Genomic DNA, 10,254 nt, shown 5'->3' with positions numbered 1-10,254 from the left:
TGTTACTGACCGCGCTGTTTTTACTGTAGCGCGCTGTTGATGCCGTCGCGCGTTATGACCGCTGCTATGCGCCTTGTTGTACCCGCTGCTGTGGCGGTTGTTGTTGCCGTCGCGCGTTATGACCGCTGCTATGTTGTTACTATAACCGCGCGTTTTTGTTCCTGTCGCGCGCCTTTTATTTGTCCCGCTGCTGTGGCGGTTGTTGTTACTGAGCGCGTTGTTTTTACTGTAGCGCGCTGTTGATGCCGTCGCGCGTTATGGCCGCTGCTATGTGCCTTGTTGTACCCGCTGCTGTGGCGGTTGTTGTTACTGTAACCGCGCGTTATTGTTACTGTCGTGCGCCTTTTTTTTGTCCCGCTACTGTGGCGGTTGTTGTCACTGTGAGCGCTGTTGCACCCTTGTTGTTGCAACCGCTGCTGTGGCGGTTGTTGTTACTGAGCGCATTGTTGTTGCTGTAGCGTGCTGTGACCGCGATTGTGGCGGTGTTGTTGGCTTTGCGCGTTAGTGCCCTGCTGCTGTGGCGGTTGGTGTTACTCTGCGCGTTGTTGGCTCGCTGTTGTGGCGTTTGATGTTGTTGATCTGCGCATGTTGAAGTAGAATGGATCTGCTGGAGAAAAAGATTACTAGTTAGAGCGACTCAGATGGGAGATTTGAAACTAGAGTGAAATTTGTATTGTGACATAGAAAATGTACGCGCGGGTTAGGCCATCCACAGTATTTTTGCGAAGCACACCTACCCCATGGACAGCATTGGCCCTCGTTCAGAAAACTTGTACCCTCCATTCCATGGTGACTGGTGGGACAGTGAAAAGAACTCCGCCTTAACCCCGTGCACTCAAGGATGAATTCAGCCAAAACACTTAATCTTTACGAACGATGGTTTTGTGTTGTAAAGTATGAATTATACGCTTTCATTTTCAATAAAAATCGCGTTTATATAATACTCATAGAAATATTAATATATTTAAAATTAGTACTGGTGGAACATCTCCTTGTGACTGGTGTGAGGTAATTATGCATGGAATAAAAGCCTCCATAGACAAAAGCACCGTACAATTAACCGTTGCTGTTTGACAACTTACTTTGTCAACTGTACTACCCTGGCATAACCAACAGCAGCTCCTTAGCCACCACTTACACTTATTATACATGAGGAAGACTTACCTGGCTCGTGCTAATGATGATGGTTGTGTAGTTGTCGTACGGCTCCATATGCCAGTGGCTGGTGGTTGCTAGACGCCGATCTCGGTACGGTTGCTCCGCATTTGGCCGCACTTTGCAGCAATTGCCAATGTCTTTTGGTGTAGTTCATTCACTTAGTCTTCCATACTTTGTTTCACACATGTGTTTGTGCAGGTGTATATTGCACGGAGTTGTGCGTCTCGAAACTAGGTGTCTCGCCCCCAGTGGATTTGCACAATTTTGTCCTTAAGTGTATAAAAATGTTTTTTAGTTTCGCGCACACGATTTTTTTTCCGCCCACTGGGAATTTGTTTTCTGCACTTCTATAAACTTCTCACTGCACTTTTATTTTCACACTTATTGCCTTATGCAACCAATTCGTCGCCGATATTTCTTGCACTATATATAAATGTTTTATGAATATACCAACGCACTAAATACAAAATTTTATTTTCCCTGACTTTAGGCCAAAACACAATAGCGCAGTGGCAGTGGCAGTGACAGTTTTTAAAATCAGCTGTTACTGCTAATATTGGCAGTCAATGCCGCAGCAAACACAATACGGCGTTGTCAGTGACTGCTTTTTTTGACATTCCCTTTTGTTTGTTTACATTTTTGTTGTTGCCTTTTAGGCTTCAGTGACATCAACAGATGTTGGCTGCGTTTCATTTATGTCAAATTCAGCATGCGAAGTTTGCTGCGATGAAGGCAGTGGCAGTGAATTTAGAATTTGGGCTAAACTGAGCAGTACTGCTAGCTGCCACTGCTGTATTGTGAGTCGCTTCATTGGACACCACACTTTCTAAAAAACAGCTGATTTCGAAAAACTGCCGCTGCCACTGCCACTGCGTTATTGTATTTTGGGCTTTTCGGTTTACGCGCAACTGGTGGTTGTCGATTCAGAACTTCTTTGAAATGGCCGATGGGGAGTGTTGCCAGCTTTTTATACCCCTGCACTGCGGATATATCCCATTTGGAAGAATAACGGGCACTGCGTCTGTTGGACTAGTTCCGTTACTCTTCCAACTGGAATTTGCCGCAGTGCAAGGAGGAATGTCAAAAAATAATGTTCGAGGTGGTCCGGGGTTACCATGTCCCAGTTACACTGAGCCGAACCGGTTGGTAAGCCGCCCTTCAACAGCTTTGCTTCCTCACAGGATAAAATCTATTGGTTTTCAGCTGTCACAATGACATAAGTCATATCAGGGCGATATTTGTGCGGGCTTTTATATCTTGACATCCGCTTTTTCGAAGTATTTCTACCGGGCTTAACTGCAAAAAAATATCTCTGAAAATTGCTAGAATCCAAATTTCACATTTTCGTGGTGAATACGAACGTCAGAATTTTATCTAGCTCGTGGAGCGAGGTCAAACTTGACAGCTTCTAAATGTAATCAGCCTTATCATGAGCTTCATTTTCTCCGAACCGGTTCACTCTCCAACTTTTGATTTCCATGCATTTACTATGGGCGGATGAACAATTTTCGGGCGAAACTCAGGATAAGGCAGAATATTATGGACGGTAATAAAGAATGAAAATCGAAATTGAATCTGATAAAAACAAAAGAACGTACGTTACTTGCAAGTTATAAAATATATGTAAATTTGACAATTTCAGTAACACACAAAAATAGAGCTTCGCACGAGCGTGTGTCTGGTTTGTTGCGCAGGCCGTATGTCAAAATATGAATAATAATACCGCCAGAAAGTTTTAGTGCAAAGGAAAACGTAGCTGTCAACTAGTAATTTGTCGCAATAGATGCCAAGATATAAGCCCTGATATGTATTGTGCCCCACATTCCAACAGATGTGTCAAGTTATAAATTCCATCATGTGAAGACGGCAGTTACAGACAGCTGTCACCAACTATCACTAGCCTCCGCTGGTAAACTTTTATTAACCAAAAAAAAGTAGGCGAACAGACCTGAGGAACTGGTGACAATTAGCGACACCCGTCCGGAGGGAACACAGCTATCGCAAAATGGCAGACCAAGGCGTATTCAATAAGGTGGTATCGGTACGCCAACAACAAAATGTACATGTATTTTGTTTTTGCTTTTGCGGCGAGGACTGTAAAAATTTCATAGGAATGATGTGAAAGAGAACAAAAACAATAAACAATCAACTGCTCCAACCAATCAACAGCAGCCATTTGACATATGAAGCCGCGAGGCGAAGGAAAATAAAAGGGTGCTGCTATCACCTGTTAAATACGCCTTGTGGCAGACATTCCATGCAGTTTTGGTGTTGCCATACGCTCTAGAAAAACTATCAGATGGTGAAATTTATGGCACGCTACCGGGTGCCCTATACGCCGAAGAATAAAGTATTTATATTTTGTGCGGCGAACAGTAACCCATAACATTGTGTTAACAAGTTTAGTAAAGCGTTGTTATTGCTTTAACAAATATTGTAAAGTGTTTTTACTGTATTAGCAAGTATTGTAAATTGTTTGTTGTACAATAAAGATAATTGTACTACAATTTGGTCATCGCTAGCATTTATTTAACAATCCAGCGATACGAGCCGAAGCAAATTTGGGAAAAATCCCTCAAGGTTTCAAGGATAATCGTAACAATATTATCTCGTAAATATAATTTTTCCCCATTTTGGTTAGTTTCTATAATTTCTTTTTCTCCGAGCTAGTAGTATAAAGTTAGTGATCTAGTTTAGTGAGCTTTATAACCACGGAAAACACGACTATTGTCGCATGTGTAAACGAAAAGAGAGTGTGGGTCGTTCATGTAACGGAGTGCGTAAACTTAAAAGATTATCTGATTGATAAAATTATCGGTTTAGATGAATACCACTATTGTTTAAAGTTGATTTGTTGATTCCGGGCACGAAACGTGGGTTTTTGCGTTTCCCCACGCTCTGGGCACTTTTTGCACGTGTTGACACATTTTCGACACTTGTGAGAGATTTACTTATCTTTACGCTTTAATTACAGAAACAGCCCGAAAGGCGTGTGGAACAAAGCTAATAAGTGTAAGATTACCCCTTGCACATAAATACATTTATATTTCCTAAATAATATAAAGTCCTTTAGCACTGATTATGCTTTATTTTCCAAAAAAAGGTTATTTTATGAAAAAATTATGATTTTTTTCGTTTTTTTTTTAATATTTTTGGCTTAAATATATAAACAAGCATATAAATTCTATATATCAACTGAACAATAAATTAAATGCCTTTATTTTGACATCAATACCTTTTAAATCCATGTTCTGACCGATAACGAAGACACTTTGAATACGAGTTTTAAGATTGTAGGCTGAAGGCTGTCCACACCGATTGTTAGTGATTTCGTTGACTTTTCTTACATCTTTTGATTACAGTTTTGCTATACCAAATCAAAACCAAAACACTTTCTTTCATATTCTTTTCATTTACAACCTTTAACTTTCATTCTCATTTTACTTTGACCAGCCAATTAATACCATGTTCGGACCGACATCGAAAACATGTTTTCGATGCTTTAACTGGTTTTCGACCTAAAACGTGTGTTTTCTTCCATGTAAAATCTGTCAAACGAACTCCAATTTTCGCTGAAAACTACTTGAAAACTCACGTTTCACTCATTCCTATTGGTCTCTTCACTTGTATTTTAAATATATTTATCGAAGAGGAAGTCATACTTTATCATCTTTACTACGTCAGTTGGGATTTATTGTCAATTGGCTGGCCAAATTAAAATATGAACAAAAGAAAATGTTTGCTAATGATAAGAAAATAAAAAACACAGATTTTGATTTTGGTTTTTCGTAGAAAACCTGTAAACAAAGGATGAAAGAAACGTCAACGAAAACACTAATACCATGTTCTGACCGACAAAGAAAACATGTTTTCGTTGCTAAAACTGGTTTTCGACCTAAAACTTGTCTTTTCGTCCACGTAAAATCTGTCAAACGAAAACCAATTTTCGCTGAAAACTACTTGAAAACTCACGTTCACAAACAATCCCAAAACTCGGTATCAAAGTGTTTTCGTTGTCGGTCCGAACATGGTATAATAATAAATCCGAAATGGCGCATGAACCAAAAATACAAGATCACGTAAGAACGCGACGTTGTATTTGTAACTGGTTTTGAGAAAAAAGTTTGCGAAAGCGGGTTCGTCAGCTGAGCGTTTGTTTACATCACAAGCACCACTATTTTACACTTTTATTCAAGTAAAGAAGAGTTAATTCAACATGACAACACATTTTAAAGCATTTTGTTGCATCATTTTACCTAAATTGAGCGTTTAAAGTGGCTGACAATAATTTTGGCTCATTTTGGTTTTCGTTGTTTTCTTTGCTTTGTTTACTTTTCGCCCGTTTTCCAGTGAAACAAGATGGCGTAGAACCCGCTAAAAAAATCTACTTTTTCACTCTCTTGTTCTTACGTGATCTTGTGTCTTTCGTTCATGGAAATGGCGTATGAAAGATGATAAAATATGACTTCCACTTCGATAAATAATCGAAAAAAACTAGTGAAGACACCGATTGGAATGAGTGGAACGTGAGTTTTCAAGTAGTTTTCAGCGAGAACTGGTTTTCGTTTGACAGATTTTACATGAACGAAAACATAAGTTTTAGGTCGAAAACCAGTTTTAGCAACGAAAACTTGTTTTCGATGTCGGTTGTGTGATGTTGTGTAAGAAATGTCAACGAAAACACTAACAACTGGTGTAAACAGCCTTCAGCCCACAATCCCAAACTCGTTTCCAAAGTGTTTTCGTTGTCGGTCAGAACATGGTAATATAATATTTATATAATTTAAATCATCGTAAGAAGTACTATCGATCTGCATTTTGAGTTTTTCGATAGCTGAACGGTTGGTTATCAAGATGTATGCCGAAGAATTTGCTATGGTGCAAAAATAAATTGAATATTGCTGTGCCAAGTATAAGTATACTCTGCGTTTAACTCATATATTATATATAAGTATAAGGGTCAGAATACGCCAAAAATATCATGATTTACAAAGTGGTCTTTAGAATAATCGGTAATTTAGTGAAATTCAATGGCACTAAAGGATTTTTAATAATTTTGAAAATTGTTCAAGTTATAAAGCATGAAAAGGCACGATTACGATAACCGGGGCGACAAATTTTGAACAGTAACGTCGATAGAGGTTTTTGAAGCAAGTATAACGGTATAATTTTGTTTGATGAGAAACAAAAACTACAGGAGCTACCAAGGGTGAAAGGTGAATTCATAATTTTTTTAAACCCAAATATCTCGAAAAATAAAGCACGGATTTCAGAATCTTTTATGTCATTCAGTAGGAAATATGAATACCTTTAATACGATATACAAATGTTATATACATATTGTAAAATTTTTGCAACTATTCAATTTAAATTGCCTTATTAAAAGGTGAATTCGTAATNATTTTGAACAGTAACGTCGATAGAGGTTTTTGAAGCAAGTATAACGGTATAATTTTGTTTGATGAGAAACAAAAACTACAGGAGCTACCAAGGGTGAAAGGTGAATTCATAATTTTTTTAAACCCAAATATCTCGAAAAATAAAGCACGGATTTCAGAATCTTTTATGTCATTCAGTAGGAAATATGAATACCTTTAATACGATATACAAATGTTATATACATATTGTAAAATTTTTGCAACTATTCAATTTAAATTGCCTTATTAAATATATATAAAAATTTTAAAATTCAATAGTATATGGGTAAGGCTTCCTCAAGTGGGCACCAAATTTACCAACATTAATATTTTTCAATGATACTCAGGCAGCGCCGAGTTTTGTAGTCGAACAGTACACTGTGTAATTTTTGTTGCAAAATTCCAAATAGTTTTTTTTTTGATTTTTAGGTAATGATCAATTTATGGTAGATTCCTTTTGGTATTTTATAGGCTTATTGATCAGTACTTTTATGTGCAAGAAAACACTGTTCTTCACGTTTTAACCCGACGTTTCGCTAAATTTCTTAGCATCTTCAGGAATTTTAAAATTTTACGGCGGCACGAAATGGCGACCGTGACCATGAGCATATGCACCAAAATGAAAGCAATTTTCTGACACCCTGGACGGCAGGCGTGACCAATAACCATTATCTCGTGCGGCTCAGTGCTGAAGGCGGTGCACAAAGTCTTATTGGGGTGGACAATAACGGGGAACAATACATCATCACAGCCACAAAAAAAGCGCCCCGCTGCATCTAGCTCACTTCCATTATACGGCATAACGGAAACCCCTGCCCCCACCAACAGCAGCAGTACCTCATAGCTCGGATAACGCCATATATAACGGCACGTAAACGGCACTTTGCGGGATATAATGGAGAGCTCTGCTGCCACCAACAGTAGCAGTAGCAGCACACAGCGATACATATATGAATAACGGCGACTGACGCCAAATAAATAAGCGGCACAGCACTGCTATAAACCGATGTGTGCACGAAGCCACGCCACTCATGTAACGGTTTACGAACACCACGCCACCAAAAATACAGTCGTGCAAATACTAAAAAGCACACGATTTCACTCGCTAGTCAACGCAAAACCACCAGACATCGTAATAAATACAAAAGTGGTAGGACAACAACAACAAGCATTTTTCACGTACGTTTTTGGGAAAAAGCAGTAAGCAGATTAAGGCGATGGATGAGACTGCAGCGAGGGAGCCAAGCAGCGGGTGGTTCGTTTAGGTTAAGACACTTAAATACATACACATGGGCGTAGCCAGGTAGGGGCAGGGGGAGGCCCGGCCCCCCCTAACTTTCAAATTTTTGCCTAGACATTCAAAAATAGTACCACGAAATGCTTGCTTGATAATTTCGGCCCCCCTAAATTTCAGGGTTTTTCCTATATATATACTGTATAACAAATTATACTCCCAACGCTAACAAAATAATTAGTAAATTGATTTAAAAAGTAGATATGTGGATCATCCGGTTCTGTATCAAGTTATTATCTCTAACTTCAAACCACTTCCATTTTAAAAGGGTAAAAACCTGGCTGCAGTCGACAATGAGCAAAAATTGATTGAACGGAAACTATAAATAAATTTATAGTTCAATTGTTTACTACTTTGTCTTTAGGTTTGTGTCTTTTCTAAGCGTACGACGAAAGTTTTGTATCACAGAACCAATCTGAGATTATTGATAAAACTAAAGACCGGTTGGGTGAACAGCCAAGACGTTTACTTCTTAAGTGTGACAAAACAAAATCAAGTAATATATTTAGCATAAATAAATATACCAGCCTAAAAAAAAATCTGCGTACTCAAAATGTTCAATACGCCCTCATATTTATACATACATACATATGTATATCATTTAACATTTTGTCCGGCTATTTGGTTTATTATACAGGTATGTAGAGCGAATTTAAAAAAATTCATCAGGGTTTAGTTGAGATATTCGTTTTTGGCCACTATGTTTTGTACATTTCCCAGTACTGCAAAGCTTTTGACTGCCATTCACCTGGGAGTGGCCAGAAGTGATTCGTGTGCTTACGGTTCAAATCGCAGCTAACTACGCCCGGATATTTATATCCATGAATACTCTGGGTAGCGACCGAACGCTAGTTTGGGAGCGAGGTAAAGTGGGAGGGCGTAACACCCTGCGTACGCTGGGGATTAGTCGGGATGGTGCTTCTGCCCAGCTGGTTGAAGTCCTAGGGAAAATAAAGGCTGACATCACCTCCATCCACGAAATGCGATGGACGGGGCGAGGAAGATAAGCGTGAGCCTTGCGACGTCTACTACAGTTGCCACGTAAAGGAGTGCAATTCGGTGTGGGATTTGTGGTGGGAGAGAGACCGGCGTTCACTCTAGTGGACGAAAGTCTAGCCACAATCCGCATCAAAGCGAGATTCTTCAACATCTCATTCATATGTGCCAATGCCCCGATGGAAGAGAAGGACGAGGCATCCAGGGCTCTCTTAGCTTAGAGCGTAGAGGGACACGTATAAAAATCGTGCTTGGCGACTTAAATGCCAAGGTGGGCAACGAAGGGATCTTTGGTGCCAGTGTCGAAAAAATCAGCCTCCACATAGAAACGGCGGGCTGAGGATGATCCACTTCGCCGGGGCCCGAAACTTGGCAATATGTATTACTGGGTTCTAGCATAAAAAGATCCATCAAGCTATTCTCATTTTCGTTGTTGGTGTTTCCGACAGGGTAGGAGTGTGATGTATTGTGGAACGATTTTCCTTCATCCCTTGTCAAATTTGGTTTGGAGACAAACCGGTTTCGGCGTTGTGCCATCTTCAGTGTCATTTTTCGTTCTCTCAAGCTACATGGATGTCTCCACATCGAAAAACGGGAAACCAAATCGAGCATGTTGTGATAGACGGAAGACATGCTTCCATGTTTTAGATGTACATACGTACACTCCGAGGGCCAAACATCGACTCGCACTACTATATTGATGCATCCAATATACGACCTAACCTCGGAGAAGCAAAAAAAGGGCCCCCAACAATGCAGGGAAAGTTCAACGTCGAAAAGCTGCAATCAAAACAGACGGCCAATGGATTCGGCGCTCGACCCTCACACCTGCTGTGAGAGAGCACTCTTCAACAAACCGACTTGCGCGAGCAGTGGAACCACATTTCCCGCTAATTACTGGTACGATCACGAGTGTGAGAAAATGCTTGAAATGCTGTCCGACAGAAAAAACACCCGAAATTTTTAGCAGAGAGTTGAGCGACTTACGGAAGGTTTCAAGACTCTTGTATGAACAACCATGGCGACCTAGTGACCGATGTCCAGAACGTACTCAGATTATGGAGGGAACACTTTTCGACCCTTTTGAATAGCGGAAGCACTTCGAGGTCCCAGTCGATGACGATGGAGTCGATATCCCAGCGCCTGACTATGAAGAAAAGTGCCAAAGCTGTTTGAGCTGACGGCCTGTCAGCTGAGCTATTTAATTACGATGGCAAGGAGGTAATAAGGTGCATGCCCGACGACTGGAATTCAAGTGCGCTCTGCCCAATCCACAAGAAAGGCGACCCCGCCATGCGTACCAACTACCGCGGGATCAGCCTTCTAAGCATAGGTTGCAAGGTCTTATCGAATGTATTGTCTACCATAGACCAGGTATTCACAGTACGC

This window comes from Rhagoletis zephyria, unplaced genomic scaffold (genome assembly GCF_001687245.7).
Source record: "Rhagoletis zephyria isolate East Lansing unplaced genomic scaffold, Rhagoletis_zephyria_1.1 Rzeph_scaffold_01268, whole genome shotgun sequence".
In the NCBI taxonomy this organism is placed as follows: Eukaryota; Metazoa; Arthropoda; class Insecta; order Diptera; family Tephritidae; genus Rhagoletis; species Rhagoletis zephyria.
This window is presented reverse-complemented; position numbering follows the sequence as displayed.